The sequence below is a fragment of the Nannospalax galili genome, unplaced genomic scaffold (assembly GCF_000622305.1).
Source record: "Nannospalax galili isolate Female #2095 unplaced genomic scaffold, S.galili_v1.0 scaffold238, whole genome shotgun sequence".
NCBI classification, from domain to species: domain Eukaryota; kingdom Metazoa; phylum Chordata; class Mammalia; order Rodentia; family Spalacidae; genus Nannospalax; species Nannospalax galili.
Window position 1 is genome coordinate 2,290,946 of NW_008341888.1, and position 13,629 is coordinate 2,304,574.

The 13,629-nt window shown below is 41.8% G+C and overlaps 1 long non-coding RNA gene across 4 annotated transcripts in view; it reads left to right on the plus strand.

The window, feature by feature from the left end:
* The first annotated feature begins 2,046 nt into the window (after positions 1-2,046).
* Positions 2,047-13,629, plus strand: part of LOC103737834 — an 80,448-nt gene continuing 68,865 nt past the window's right edge. For 2 of the 4 annotated variants that reach the window (XR_607420.2, XR_607418.2), the window contains exons 1-4: positions 2,048-2,406; positions 4,226-4,315; positions 9,828-9,918; positions 11,948-12,042. This is a non-coding gene — a long non-coding RNA (uncharacterized LOC103737834). Of the gene's footprint in view, positions 2,407-4,225; positions 4,316-9,827; positions 9,919-11,947; positions 12,043-13,629 lie in introns of all 4 variants that reach the window. The other 2 variants (XR_607417.2, XR_607419.2) reach the window with 2 other exon arrangements.

Below are 13,629 nucleotides of genomic sequence, written 5' to 3' on the forward strand. Positions count from 1 at the left end.
ATGTTACTAGGAGGAAGGTGGGGAAAGTGGGAGGGAAAGAGGCAGGGACGTGCAGGGGGCAATGGTGGGGGAGGAGGGAACTCAGAACAAGGGGATGGCAGGAGGCAGGTGTTATTGGAGGGAGGGTGAGGATAATGGGGGCACTTGGACTGGGGAGGGAGGAGGGAGGTCAGATGGGAGGGAGCGAGAATAGAGATGAATGGATCTGGGGGGGGCTAGGGAAGCCAGAGGGAAATGTGTTATCTCTGAAACCCCCTGAGAAATGCACATATGGTGTCTGAACATTAGTGAATATGTATATATGGGGGATATATACATATGGGGGCTGTATGGCAAGGAACATAGTGCCAAACAAGAGAGAACTTCCTTCAAATGGTTGGTTAGAGTAGTCCAAGAGACTCCCAACACAACACAGGTTAGTGCCAAAGCCCCTGGTTATCTACCAGAACTGGAAGATAAGACCCTACTGTGGAAGACAAGACATGTTTCAGGTACAGGGCTTGGAGCAATGGAGCTGGACCTGACCTGGAAGTCTTCTACCTGAAGTTTAGCTCTCATAGTTCTAGAGGATATTATGCAAGTTGCTAAGGGAGAAGATCACCCTGTTTTCCATGGAGTTACTGAACTGTGCCTCAGTGTCAGGAAAGCAGTCATAGGTATTTGTAAATGAAGGTGACCCTTGTTTTGCGTTTTTAAAGAAAACTTAAAATTTTTTTTATAGGTATGAGTGTTTGTCTACATGTATGGATGAATGTTCAGCGCCTGCCTGTTGCCCACGGAGATCAGAAGAGGGCATCAGAGTCCCTGGAACTGGAGTTATAAAAGGTTGTGAGCTGCTATGTGGGTACCCAGGTCTTTTTCGAGAGTGGTCAGTGATCTTAACCACTGCGCTATCTCTCTAGCCCCTGCTTTTCTTCTTGCCATTTAAAATATAAAAACCACTCTTAGCTTGTGTTCTAAAAAGAAAAATAGGCAGTGGTTTGGTCTTTACCAACCAGTGCCCTAGAAGACATATCACAAACTGCAAGGTGGAAACTATGGGGTTGGGGGAAGGGAATGTGACTAAAATTGAAAAAAGACAAAGGACAACCACAATGATAGGAAAGTGGGATCGGTTGCCCTGGAAGTTAGAGCTTCTAGTTTTCTACCAAAGACAGACAAATACCACTGCTTAGGGATGTCATGGGAAGACCCAAATGTCTGATAGGAGACTGGTCTTAATGCTTTGAAGTCGATAGGACTGTCTTTTCGTCAAAATGTTTCTTTTTCCAGATAGCCATCGGTTCCCAATCACTTACTGTCTCCCTTTAAGTTTTACAAGCCTGTGTACTGGTCTTTCACTTCTTCCCATCTAACATTCATTGATACCGTCTCAATATGCTCTCCACTTTTTCTTATGTGTACATCTTATTTTCCTTCCAGAAACCAAGGGGTTAATGTCAAAAGGCCAAGGTTCATTGGGCAGCTGCTGCACTGTTGCCTAGCAACCATCAGGCTCAGCTCAAAATTTCTGCAGAGGCCTTTGTGGAAAGATGGTCTGACCCAACCATTAGGACAGAGTAAAGAGCAAAGGAGCTAGCATTTGCCAACCCATTTTAAGTTATGAAACAAGATTTGATTCTGTCTTACAGAATAGCGGATCATCTTTTATGTCACTAGGGGGAATTAAATTTGCTTTAAGAGATTTCAGTTCCTTTCGGCTCCCCTCCTTTTCCCTAGTGGTTTGGTCCTGCTTCTCAGAACAGCATCTTTCCGCCAAACCTCCAAAGTGGCCTGCTAGGTGTCTCACAGATTATTAGGCCTTTTATGATTTTATTCTTCCCTTTACTTTTCCAGCTCTTAACCCAGAGTGGTTCAATGGCATCTTGCAGAAAACCGTCCCCATTGTGCTCCCTGTACATGACGTGGTTTGTTCCTATCTGCTGAGCATCAGCATCTTTCCCCTCTTCTCTCACACCAGTGATTAGATCCTGCGTCACTGAGCTTCGGATTCTCTTAGCCCCACCCCCGGGGTCCACAGTGGTTTGATCCTACCTCACAGACTTTTAGGTCCTTTCTGCTTCCCCCTCCAGCATCACCATCACCAATGGTATGGTCCTTAGCATCAGGTCCTTTTTGTCCCCCATTGGTCTCCTGAGCAGACCTGAAGCAGCTCCATCACATCCTGATGCATCCTGAGCCCCTCAGTGCCTTGCTCTTTCTTGAGCACTGTGAACTGGATCAAGTTGTTTGAAAATGGTCAGAAGTTGCTCTTGATCACTTCAGACATGAGCAGCAAAAATCATTTCTGACCAGTTAAAATCCATTTGAACTAGTTTAAGCTCATTTTGCAGAGCTGGAGCCTGAGGTGGGTAAACCCAGGAAGATGGCTGAAGACTGCTGACTCAAGCCAAGACAAGGAGCCAGGTACTTACAGAAGTTGAAAATGAGCTGAAAGGGAAGAGCTCAAATAAGGAGACAGGGGAATGCAGGAACAACGGTTGGTTGAGTGAGGGAAGGCTCAGAAGAGGTTAGTTGTACCTGAAGATTATGGGGGATTTTCTTTAGAGGTTGAGAAGTCATTTCCAGGGGGCAGTGTAGGGTTTGGGGCTCTGTGTTAGTGCATTTGGGAGGCAGTATGGGTGCTGACATCATCTAGTAGTCTCATTGGGCTAGAGCTGAGACTGGGTAGTTTGCGGTCTAGTGATGATGGCTGGCTCTGCAGGCCAGCTCCTAGGGACATTCTTTGTGTCTGGCTCACTTCAGCCTGTTTGATAGTCCCGAACTTTGAATGATAACCTTCTCACTCCTTTAACTATGCTAATCATGAGATTATTTAGTTGTTTAAGGATGTTATTTAAATTGGGAGGAGGGGTGACCAATTTTGAAGAAATAACTGATTATAAGAGGTAAGACAAGGTACAAATGAGTGGATTGATTAGAATTGGGTTGAGGGTTTTACTTCTTAATTTTTTTTAGAGGTGGTTGGGGAAGTGCCAGGTTGAGAATAGTACCGATTTCTCATTTGTGAGACTGGTTCTGCTCAGGGCTTGTGGCTTGATGCAGGAACTGGAGTGTATGGTCTGAAATTGCCCCAGGTGCTTATATTCCTGTCCTTTGTGGAGATTGCAGTGGAACGGATAGGGGCTGAGACATGGAGGATGAAAATGACATTTTCACAGACTGCGGCATTTTTGATGTGTGTAAAATCTCTGCAGTGGGACAGTGGGCAGGCCAGTTGCTTTGATGACCAGTGACGTACTGCTGCAAGATCGAGGGTGGGGTTGGAGCTGATTGATGCAGCTGTTTAGGAGGTGCACAGGGCTCTGTGGTTTCTCACCTGCGAGGTAAAAAAGAAAGCTTTCCTAAAATGACACAGAAACTTGGCTACCTGGGAGGGAAGCTGATATTAAAACTGTTTTTTTTTTATTTGAAAAGAACTTGTTAGGATCCTGTGAAAAGAAAGATGTATTTTAGGAAGATGGCTTCAGCCAGCCACTGCCCGTTTTCGCAAAGGGAGGATGGCGGCCATTTTACTGAAAGTAGTTGAGTGGCCTTTGACCTGGGAGGGAAGCTGATATTAAAACTGTTTTTTTTTTTATTTGAAAAGAACTTGTTAGGATCCTGTGAAAAGAAAGATGTATTTTAGGAAGATGGCTTCAGCCAGCCACTGCCCGTTTTCGCAAAGGGAGGATGGCGGCCATTTTACTGAAAGTAGTTGAGTGGCCTTTGCAGGGTTCAGGTAGAGAAGAATCAAGAGATTTAGAGTCAGACAACCCACACTTTGAGTGTTTGCCTTGTTATTTGCTATACGAACCTCGAGCAAATGAATCTTCTAGAGACTTGTTTTGCTGATTTCTAAAATAAAGCTAATATCATCTACTGTAAAGATAAAAACCTTAGAGCTTAATGCCTTCCAGACAAGGTAGCCGCCATTCATCATTTTTATTTCATTAAACTGGATTGTGTGGTAGGGACTGTGTGTGTGTGTGTGTGTGTGTGTGTGTGTGTGTGTGTGTGAGTAATACATGATTTAGCTTGAGAAAGAAAATTTCTTTCTAAATTTTTAGCAGGGCTTTTTCACAAATGAGGCTACTGAACTATTTGGAGACTCAAAGGGAAAAATCATTCACTGAGTATTTACTAAACTATAAAATATAAGTATGACTGTTCGCTATTTCTTTAATAATATGTTGAGTATTGTTCAAGCAGCACTAGAAAAGCCCCAGTATAAAATGTCTTTCAGGGCTGAAGATTCACAGATCTCTCGGATTCCAGATTCACTTCTTCCCCTAGCTCACCCTGGAGCTGTGGCTACTGGAAATCCTGAGATATGGTATGTGGCATCATAAACCACAGGGACCCAAGATGGAGGGTGGGGTGGGCACTGGGGATCTTGTCAGAGCCGTGGGTGTGAATACGGTGGGGGAATCACAATCGGCCCTTCATCCATGAACATGTGGGAATGATCCGTCTTCAAGAGCAGACCAGGTCACTTTCCTTGGATTCTGTTACTAACTGTGGAAAGAGCAGGATCAGGTAAAGGAGGAATAGGAAGGGCAGTGATGTGGTCTGTCAAGAATGTGGCTGTTTAGATGCTGCCATCATGTCCAGAGGGCTGGGGGAAGGAGAGTGGCAGAGCAGAGTGGCAATTTGAAACCACAAAGAAAAATTAATGTAAGTTGGCTACAATATTCTCATTGGGGAACTGTGTTCTGTAGTCATAATTGTGAGCTGAGAAGCGTGGCCTTTTTTTGTTGTTGTTGTTGGCATCAACTGACTAATAGATGGATGTGATAGTTACAGTGTATCTATGCAGCAGTGAGGAGCATGACAATGATGGTCTGTGAACAAGGGGGAGGAAATAGGAACAGGGGAATTGCTCCGCTACTTAGATTCTGAATTTAAAAAAAAATACTACTTTTATTGAGCACCTACTACAATGCCAGATGTTATTTGGATGCTCTTTATGCACATTGCTCATTTGCTCCCCAGAACTGACCATGCAGGTGAACAAACCATTCACAAAGGGTGTCAGTTATTGACTCTTTTTCCCTGGAGCGGGAATTCTCTCACAGTATGGAGGATGAAGACCTGTTCTCTGCAGGATTAGCAGAAGCACATGGAGAAAGGCCTTTCCCTCATTTCAGCTTCCTACTCAGGAGGCCTGGACCTCCTTCGGTCTCTTTGATGCTTTGTGAACAACTGTGATGATGGAAATGAGTGGGTGTAAGGTCTCTCGGGTACACAAGGTAGGAAAAACCTTCAGCTTCACTATTGCAAGGAGACGTCATTTGTAGTAGGCTGCAGGGCTCTGGTACCTGGCTCCAGCTTGGTTTTAGCATTTTAGTTCATGTCTACAGTGGAGATGTAGAATAGTACACTCATGAAGTGGGAAGACAGAACTGGAATGCAAGGGGGAAGAGGCTGGGTGACCAAACCACGAATCTCTGAAGAATTTACTAGACCACAAAGACAATCCAAGACCAACAAAATAAATTTCATAAGAGTAAATGTGACATTTTGTACTAGTGTCATAAAATGATTTTTTTCATCTTTTAAAAATTTATTTATTTATTTATTTATTTTTTACACCCACTTCCCAGATAGCACCCTCCCATAGCCTCCCTCCCCCCACTAGAGCCCTTACACTCTGATATCCCTGCTACTGTCTGCTGTGTTGTCAGCACCCCAGCCATTCCCTACTACTTGCCCTTCTGGTGAATATAGTCAGCCTATCTAGAGGTCTTTGTTTCTGAAGGTCAGCTGTTCCTCATCTAGTAGTAATCAGTTGTCAATATTCCTTTGGCTAAGATTGGGGTCTGCTGTTCATTTTCCCAGTTCTATGCTGGGTTACTGTCTGGGAGTCCCTTTGGGTGCCCTGGCCAACAACTCAAAAGAAGGTATCGCCTGTCTGGCATTGTTGCTTGTTATGTAGCCTTTAGCTATACATATGGGCTTTTAAGAAATTATATTACAAAAATTTTTAAAGTTGCAAGTCTAAAAGACGAGTACATGTTTAAGGTGGCTGCCAAAAAGTGGAAAAGTTACTGTAAACTCAGGTTACATTAATAGTAGTATGGGGTCTAAAATGCAGGAGGTGATTTCTCTACTCTGACCTGCATTTGTAGAACCACACCTCAAGTACTAGACTCAGTTATATTAGTTGTATTTTTAAAAGCTAAAAAGGCAAAATAGAAGCCTGGGGTGTAAAGTAGGGTGTGATTGTTGTCTTCTGGCTTCTTTAGACTTGTCATGTCGAAGAGGACAATTTGACCCCAAGAGGCAGAATTAGGATGACTTGGTGGGAGTTGCTGCAGAGCTGGCTGGAGGAGCTGGGTCAGAAGGAGCATGCTTCTCAGGAAAGGGAGCACTGAAGCAGAAGTTGCCTGCTGTATGCTCAGAACAGACTGGGTTGGCTGGCCTGCCCCAGCCAATGGTGTGGATTTCCACACCAGCATGTTCAAGTATGCTTTCTTAGCCTTAGTTTTGACACATGTAGATCCAATCTGGCCTCAGACTGACTGTGTAGCTGAGGATGACCTTGAACTTCCGATCATCTAGCCTCCAACTGCTAAGTGACAGAATCACAGGAGTAGGTCACCACCCTGTTTATTCAGTGCTGGGTATTGAATACCAGGCTTTATGCATGCTAGGCAAGCACTCCCCCAACTGCATCACACCTCGGGCTTTATGTGTTAGCCTTTTTAATTTGTTTTACAGATGAGAAAACAGGGATAGGTTCTTTGACTTGCCCAAGGCCATGTAGCTGGTGAGTGACCCATGGGAGTGCATCAGAGCCCTGGGGGAGTGTGTGTGTGTCACAGAGTTTTCACCCTTACCTGAGCACTTCTCTAGTTGAGTAACATGCTTGGTACTGCCAGAGGTGAATCAAGACTGTATAAATGCGTCATGCTGGGCTGGGTGCCTGGAGTTGATGAGAGTATCATGAAGATATATGATCAGCCTGCAGCCCAGCGGGTCCTGGAGGATGAGGTTGGAACGCAGCTGAGCTATTACACAGGCCAAATGGCATGAGCGCTTATTCATAACGTCTGTACCTTCCATGGAATGCTGTCCTCCACAGCCGCTTGGAAGGGCACATCTGCAAGATGACACAGAGATCTTCTCTTTAAAGATCAGGAAACTGGTCTAGAGAGGGGAAGGGACATTGCCAGGTTTTCCCACTTAATAATTTTGACCCTGATGGTTTGAGAAATTAATTTTTTAATGTAATCTAGAAAATTTAGGATTCGACCAGATTTGTTTTTGAGGCAGGACCAGTTCCACTGTAAAACTTGTTCCTCTGCTTCAGAGCTATGAGACAGTTTTGCAGTGTTGTGGTTTTGTTCCTCCTGATTATTACAGAAGCTAGCATCATGGAAATGGAAAGGCATATGCTTTAGAGTAGTCAGATTGGGTTTAACTCTTTGCCCAGGGCAAAATCATTAATTGTTTTTTGAGCCTCAGATTCTGTACTTGTGAAAATGGGAACAATGGTTTGATTCTAGCCCCTTAAAGTTGGGGAGGTCCAGGCAGAGAGACCCATGGAGGGATAAGGCTCATAAGAGCGCCCCCATCTGAATGCAAGGCAAAAGGATAGTATAGAGAACCACACACAGGGATGGTATTGCCTAGTCAGAGGGATCAGTGCATACAGTGGCTGCTCAAGTATTTGAGGTTCATAACCATATCAGCCACATTATTCAGTTCTCTGGGCATGACATTTCTAGACGTCAGCCTCTAGATTTAACATGTTTTATAAAAGGATGCTAAAACCAAATTGAAAGCCAATTGGTCTTGGATTCCAGTCTCTTTGTTAGCTGATTTGTCTTTTGAGGACATTGTATTTGTCATTCTTGGTATATGGTGCTCTAAGGCTAAGCACAGTACGCCTGAAATGGGGTGGAATAACAGGAAAATCATCATCTCTTTTGTTCTGGACACCATACTTTTGTTTATCTTTAGATTTCATTAGTTCTTTTTTTGTTTTTATGATTCACCACTGTCTCACATATCTGCGTTTGTGTATATATTAGGACTAAACTCCCTAAGTATTTCAGTAGGCATTCCTGATAAATTATTTTATCTTTCTCAATCATTATGGATATAGTGATTATACATGGCAATGTCTCATGAGCATCCGAAAACTTATAAAAAGGCATGTTCTGGGCCAATCTCTATATCGTTTATTGTAGAAACAATATAATATGACCATTTTTTTAGATAGGGTCTTGCTATGTAGTCCAGGCTGGACTTAAACTTGATTTATAGTCCGGTGTCTTAGTTTGCCTCCAATTGCTGTGACAAAGCACTCTGACCAATACCAACTTGGGAAGGAAGGAGTTTATTTGCTTTACATCTCCTGGTCAGAGTTCATCACCGAGGGAGCCCAAGGTAAGAACTCAGGGCAGGAACCTGGAGGCAGGAGCTGAAGCACAGGCCATGGAGGAATGCTGCTTATTGGCTTGCTCCACTGGCCCGTGCTGGCCTGCTTTCTTATACAATACAGGACAACCCGCCACGGGAGGGCACCACCCACAGTGGTCTGGGCCCTCCTAAGTCACTCAACAATCAAGAAAATGTTCCACAGACATGACCGCAGGCCAGTCCAATGCAGGAAATTCCCCAATTGAGGCTCCCTCAACTCATGTGTGTCAAGTTGACAACTAAAGCTATCTAGCACATCCAGGATGGCCTCTAATTTGTGATCCTCCTACGTCAGCCTCCTGAGTTCTGGGACAGGTATGTGCCTCCATGCTTGGCTTCCAATTTGGTTTTAGGGTATTTTTACTTACACATTTTTTTCCCTTCAGAACTGAGGCTCAAACCTAAGGCTCTGTGTCCTCTATGCAAATGGTTCCACTGAGCTGCATCCACAGATCTTTTTATTTTTGTTTTGAGACAGGGTCTAATTAAATCATCTAGTCTGCCCTTGAAAGAATGAAACCTAGGCTGTGTCAAACTTTCATTCTATTGGCCTCAATATCCAGGAATTATAGGTGTGTGTGGCCACACCAAGTTCATTTGTACACTATTAATTTTTTTTGCAGGATTCCTCAAAGTTTTGTTTATGTGGGTTATCTAATTGATATTTAGCATGATAGAATTGAAGCAGAGTTTTAAAAATTTTTCTAATTCAAAGAACAGTAACAACACAAAGCTGCTCATGAAAACTTACTTACCTTTGAATAGTAAATAATATTTTTCAAAGTAAAACATCTCTGAATTATGTTCCTTTACTTTCTGGTTACTGTCTCTAGTGTCTTAGTTGGTAGGAGCAATGGACTGTCAGGTCTCCTCATTCACTCTTTTGCATATCACACATGGTGTGGCCTCTGAAAAGTGTACTTGTGATGGAGGGAGAGAGAATAAACAGGTAGTTTCTTAATATTAGGTAATTTTGACCCTGTGAATACTCTGACAGGGTTTTGGAGCCCTCAGGGGTCCCTGGGCTATATTGTTAGATTTCCTAAAATAAGTGATGTTGCACGTGACATGATGCACTTTAGCATCAAGTATTTGCTCATTAAAACCCTATTTTTACACAAAGGGAAAATATTGTTCTGGAGATAACACTGGGGATGTGATAAATGCCATTGAACTGTATACTTAAAAAGGATACATTTCAGGTTATGTATATTTTGTCATGATTAAGAGAATCTAAAACACAGATTCTGGATACTCAGTCACCGATGTCCTAATTCAATAGGGATTCAGTGAGGTCCAGACTCTGTTCCGGGAAGCACACCAGGGATTCAGATGCAGGTTGTTTTTGGCAATGCTCTGAGAAATATAGTTCTTTGGTCTGGAGAAACCCCAGTCCTCCCAATTTTTGTCCCCGACAGTGACCAGCACTAATTTCCCTGCTGCCTTGCTGACCTGCAGAATGCAGCTGTGAGATGGTGTATCAACCAGCACCAGTGTGGAATGGAGAAGGTAAGGGCATTTGCTCCTTGTTTTTCTATTTTCTGGAAGTTGCATATGTACTCTAGACTGGCTTACCTGTGTTGAGAAGGAGCCCGCACTGGGAGCTGGAATGATATGGTGCACTCAGTAAGGGTCATTCATGATGTGTGCGTGGTACCTGTCCAGATGATTTCATGCACCATCCACCAAATAAGTTTTTCAATATGTTAGAGAGTTTTTCAGAATACTAAGGTATAAAAAATGGAAGAAAATGTAGGTGACTACATTATTTCAGCTTTGTATAAACTAAAATCAGAAAAGGGAAAGGTTACATATTTGCATATGTAAATTTTAAGAAGTACAAATATAAAAAATCAAAACACAAGTGGTAGTCTGGACCCTGACAATACCAGATATAGGAGACTACATCACTTCTTCTTTGGTTAGGCTAAATATATGATGTGACAAAGGGGAAAGGTTAGATGTTTGCATAATAAAAATGTCAAAACCTCTATTAAAACATGAACAAAATTAAAATGCAAGTGGTAGTCTGGACACTTGGACAATACTATGATAAATATAGTCTGTCCTTACAAGAACTTCATATTTGCAAAATCGCTCATTTGCTGCAATTCAGTGATAAAGCCAAGATCAGTCCTTCCTGTAGTTTTGTAGTCATTTTGGGAATGAGCAACAACTGGACGTTTACGGTGCTGCTCTGTAGGTTTCTAGCTGAAGCCAAGTTCTGACATTTTGTTTTAGCTCTTATGGTATAAATAAGGACCACTTCATGGCATGGTTAGCATCACACTCCCATATTTTAGGATTTCACTCTTCAAAATATTCTGAAGTATAGCTCTAGCTAGCACATCTGAGCTTAAAAAGGTTGGGACATGCCTTACAGAGAACCTATGCATGTCCCATAAGCGTTAGGCACTCAGGACAGTGCTGCTGCTTGTGATTTTGGTATTAATGAAACAAATATATGTGATATACGTGCTATGGGTCAGTGTTTACCATGATTTATCAAACATATTAATAACAAGACTCAGTTGTATAGAAGTATGATTATCATCTAACATGCTGAATACACAAAATGCAGACACATTGATGAGATAAACAATGTGATCTCAATCAAAAAGCAAGCAAGAAAAAATAGATAACTAACAGAAAAGGGCAAAACAATCTGTGCATGTCAACATTCTAGAAACACTCTTCCACTTTGCTAATAATAAAGAGATTCAGACTGAAGCAGCAATGCCAGGTTGATATATTGCCTATCATATCAGGAAGCCATAGAAAAGGTTCAATACTCTGCTATGGTATTCACATTCTTGTGCAATACCAGTGGCTTAAATCAGCACAGCATCTTAGGGAGTGACTTAACACAGACTACTGTGCTAAGACCTGTAAACATTTAGTATTTCACCTGGAGGGATAGTGCAGCAGTTAAAGGCTAAGGCTAACAACTAAAACATGAAAAAAATGTAGGATTTCATGAGTGAGAAATTCGAATTCTAAGTATGAATTCTGAGAAACATGTTCAGATAAAGATTTATGCACTTTCAAAATAATGTTATTTGTTAAATGAAAATAGAAATATAGAAGTGCTCACGAATAGAACATATTGAACATATAACGTGTTTTATAGATAGAAACAGGATTGAAAGATGTACAAAATCATTAAAATAGTTTCAAAGAACAGCTAATTGCATGAAAACCATTTCTGACTTGATCAAAATAAAGCAGATGACATATGAGTTAAAAATTAAATTACACTGGAATTATATGTACCAACGTAGGTCAAGTTGAGATTAAAGCACATTTTATTGTATGCATCTTTAAGTCTAATCAGGGCATAGAAGTTAAAGGAACTTCTTAACCTGCTTTTCAGTAGCCATCTACTTCTCCCTTGTTTGAATGGACATGTTTTAGGAGGTGGGATAATGAGTCAGAATTGGGAATGGAGTCTTTCTGGACTGGACCAGACTGGGAAGGACAGACTTACCTTTGGCAACACTGAGAAAGGAAAGATTCATTCAGACTTTTGTGAAAACAGATCAACTGGCCCAGGTCTTGGAAGGCTTCAAGAAGAAGATGACATTGGAAATGAGTCGTAAAGGATATGTAGAACTGTAAGGTGGAAAATACAGGGTAAGTATTGAGCTTTATAGTGTCCAAGTGACAATGATGTCACTCTAGACTGTGAAGTCAATGCCTTTAAGAGGCATTGAAAGTGATTCTTCTTTGGAATACATATACCTAGAATTTTCTAGTACTTTCTCCCAGGGTTCAGGTAAGTTTTTATGTTCTACTGATCTTATCTTGATTTCAATAGAGAATATAAACACAGAAACATTTCACAAATTCTATACCATTTGATGAGTGGAGTATGTAATGTGGAGAATGGTTTAAGAGTAGTGGGGTATTGAGGCAATATCAGGGATAGAATGAGAAAGAAACAAATCTTTGTTGAGTATTTGTGAATTAGAACAGTATTTATCTCATTTAATTTAGCTTAATGTACTTGGCACCATAAAGTAGGCGATCATTCATCCCTGCACTACTCCCAACTTCATGTACTCTTAAAAAAAGTAACCCATCTAGTCCAGTTTTGTGCTGTTTATATACTTCTGGGTATGGGGCCATACACTGGAGCATGGTCGACTTACCAGGGACCACACCCTTAAAGAAAACTGATTCTCACTCTTCCAGAAGCCAGCTGTCCATAGTTGCTCAGCTGGTGGGGTGGGGCTCATTAATACCTTCTCCTGCCATGTTAGAATACCGATTGGCTTGATCTTGTGTAGGTCTTGTGCAGCCATCCACAGCTGTTGCAAATTCATGAGCAGTTCTGTCATGTCCAGAAGATACTGTTTCACTCCCATCTTCCCCAACCTTTGGTTCTTAGAACTTTCTGCTCTCTATTCTGTGATAGTCTCTGACCCTTGGGGAGTGGGTGTGATATGTGGCTGAGCACTTGGCAGTCATTTATTCTCTGTAATTTGACCAGTTGTGAGTTTTTCTGTTAGCCACCATCCACTTCACAAAGAAACTTCTCTGATGAGGTCTGAGGGCTTCATTAATCTATGAGCTGAGAGATATGAATTTAGAGGGCAGTCTGATACTATGTCCATTTTGCCTGTGAGCTTTCTAACCATGGGTTTTTGGCCAGATTTGCAGTACCAGGCATGTGTTTTATCCTGTGGAGCAGGCCTTAAATCCAATAAAAAGGGGATTGGTTAACCCTATAATATTTGTGTCACTATTGCCTCCATGGGCATATGTTGCCACAAAAGTCATTATTACAGATCTCAGGGTTAAGAGCTGGGTAACATCCTGATAACTTTTTTTCCCTTAGCAGCCTATATCTAGTAATGTGAAAGCTAGCCATCAGGGAGGAGGCTTCCTAGTCAGTACCAACTTGATTTAGCCATGTCCTATGACCGATAACACAAGAAACTTTTAATAGTCATTGCATTCAGAGAGGAGAAATGGTTAGAAGTGGGACAAACACTTTCTTTTTTAACTTTAAAAAAATTATTGAAAATTTCATACATGCATATAAGGTGTTTTGATCAACACATACCTACTCTGTCCCCTCCATCTCCTCCCATATCTCCCCATCACTTTTTCCTGAACAACTTCATGTAATCTTTCTTTTTTTATGGGGCTTTTTGCTACTCTAAAATTTCACCCCTCTGAAGAGGTAACCCTAAAATCTTTTAGGGATTAGATAAG